This window comes from Eschscholzia californica, unplaced genomic scaffold (genome assembly GCF_041429995.1).
Source record: "Eschscholzia californica isolate CP2 unplaced genomic scaffold, dmEscCali1.0.p SCAF_1, whole genome shotgun sequence".
Lineage (NCBI taxonomy): Eukaryota > Viridiplantae > Streptophyta > Magnoliopsida > Ranunculales > Papaveraceae > Eschscholzia > Eschscholzia californica.
The window spans coordinates 25962337-25964798 of record NW_028238198.1 but is presented as its reverse complement, the minus strand read 5'-3'; the positions used below and the strand labels follow the sequence as shown (position 1 = coordinate 25964798).

General features: G+C 33.6%; 1 pseudogene; it reads left to right on the top strand.

Moving 5' to 3' along the window:
• Positions 1–1496: 1496 nt before the first annotated feature.
• LOC147565517 (secreted RxLR effector protein 161 pseudogene) lies at positions 1497–2219 on the top strand (annotated as a pseudogene).
• The last annotated feature ends 243 nt before the right edge of the window (positions 2220–2462 follow it).

Genomic DNA, 2462 nt, shown 5'->3' with positions numbered 1-2462 from the left:
TCTTATCAATACTACCCACATCTAAGAAGACACGTAAAATGCAGTTGGAATTCTATCATTCCCTAAGGCACTTTAAAACAAGATAAGAAAACTAAAAACTTTAAGCAAAGAGAAACATCATTACTAAATTATCATTCATCAACTATGTCTTTCTTATCAATACTACCTACTTAAGTAACTTACCGAAATAAAACCTACAAATATGTATTAATATCACAAAATGTTTATGATTTCAATGTTAAGTTTCCTAATGGTAACATATTTGGAATCAAAACATCTTCATCCCCGCCGCCGCAGTACTTTATATTGCCGTGAGCCGTATTTTGGTCCCAGATACTAATTTTTGTTGTTTTATTTATTAGTTGTCTTTTTTATTTTATAACGTTTTGAAACAACTTACGTACCTCTTATGTTAACCGAAATTGAAAAGGTATATTAATGTCCTAAGCAAATGTAGTGATGATTGTCAATACATGGTCGATTAATACAACTTATTGTGAAATAACAAACAGTAAAGATGCTCGTTTTGGTAAAAACCTGAAACCACTCCATCTCATTATATTTTTCTATTTTGTAAAGGTATAACAACTGTAGAATTTGAAACAAGATCTTCTAACGGAATCGCGCACTTTTTCTCGTGCAATGAGATGTAAGTAGTTTTGCATACGGTGACGGTATACGGGTGTCAAATAATAATCCGGTAAGACCGGGGTCGATCCTCAGAGACTTGGTTAAAATCTATTCTAACCTAGAACTAGCAAATAAGAGTTTTTGTTTTAAATTGATAAGAAGATAATTATAAATAAGCGGAAATTAAATCGATCTAGATTAGGATGGGGAGTCTAGGGTTTAGGAATTCAACACATAAAATCACCTTTAGAACAAAATTAGTTAATGAATTCTATTTCTTTTATAACTCAGAATTTCAGACAATGAACTATCTTCGTTCCGGAAGATATTTTCTTTTAGAACCGATAAACTATAATATGTAATTGTTTCGTTTTGAAAGATAGATTTCTAAACTATTACCTATCAATTGGTAAGCATAAGTCATCAAAGGATTTTAACCTAAGCATGATGCATCAAACCTAAAAGCATAGACAATGAAAGGATAACCAATTTAACAAAGATGAAACAATTTATACATTGAATCACATTCAAATAATTAACCAAATGTTTCTAAAGGTTCAAGAATGAGTTTCATCCTACTACCCTAGATAAAGATCAGCTACTCATGATTAATAAAGAACCCATAACAATTTCATCCCAAAGTCCAGAGAGTAAGAAGAGTAAAAAGATATCACCCATTATAAGGCTTCAATGATAGTGTTGATTTGATGAAGAAAAACGTTTGATAATTCTCTCTTTGTATTTAAACAATACTCTTCCTCTCTGTTTTGTTCTATCTTAGCCCAGCCAATAAAAAGAATACAAGATCCGATGGCTATTTTGTTTCTCAAAAGGGTTATGCTAGCAATCTACTGGATCGTTTTGGTATGGGGGAGTCAAATGCAGTAACGACTCCTATGGAGCCATGTCTCAAGTTAAAGAAAGATGAAGGGAAACCACTAAGTGATGCTACACTATTTCGACAACTTGTCGGTAGTCTGATTTATTTAACCATAACAAGACCTGACATTGCATATTCAGTAGGAATCGTTTCTCAATTTATGGAGAAACCTTGTGTTTCTCACTGGAATGCAGCAAAGAAAATTTTACGTTATGTGAAAGGAACTCTGGAGTTCGGGCAAATGTACAAAAATTGTACCAAATTCTACTTAAGTGGATTTGTTGATGCAGATTGGGCTGGTGATGTGAACGACAGACGTTCAACTATTGGTTATTGTTTCTATACAGGTTCCGCCGCAATTTCATGGTGCAGCAAAAAGCAGCGTACTGTTGCACTTTCTAGTACTGAAGCTGAATATATAGCGGCAACTATGGCTACACAAGTATGTATGTGGCTGAAGCGATTGATGGAAGATATTAACTCGAAGATGGATTATTCCGTATCTATTAAATGTGACAATCAAAGTGAGAAAGTACTTGTCCGTGAGAAAGTACTTGATGGAGAAATTAAACTCCATAATATTCGAAGTGAAGATCAAGTGGCTGATGTCTTTACTAAAGAACTTCCAAGAGCTAAGTTTGAAGAGTTCAGAACTATTCTTGGTATAATTGATCGTAAGAATGCACTAAGGGGGAGTGTCAAAAATTAGTGCATCTTATTAGTGGTTTCCAGGTTTTTAGCAAGTAGTTGATTATGTTGTTATCTTAACTAATTATTTTCTAGACTTCAGTAAGTGTTAGTAGTGGGGGTATTGGTGGCAGTAATGGATGTATTAGTGGGTAGTGTATGTAATGGTGGTGTAGTGGTTGAGTCTTGATAGGAAGTGGGTAGTTATAGTAGAGTCTATAAATAGAGTCCAGAATATGTTGAAAAGACAAGAAAAAAAAATTTG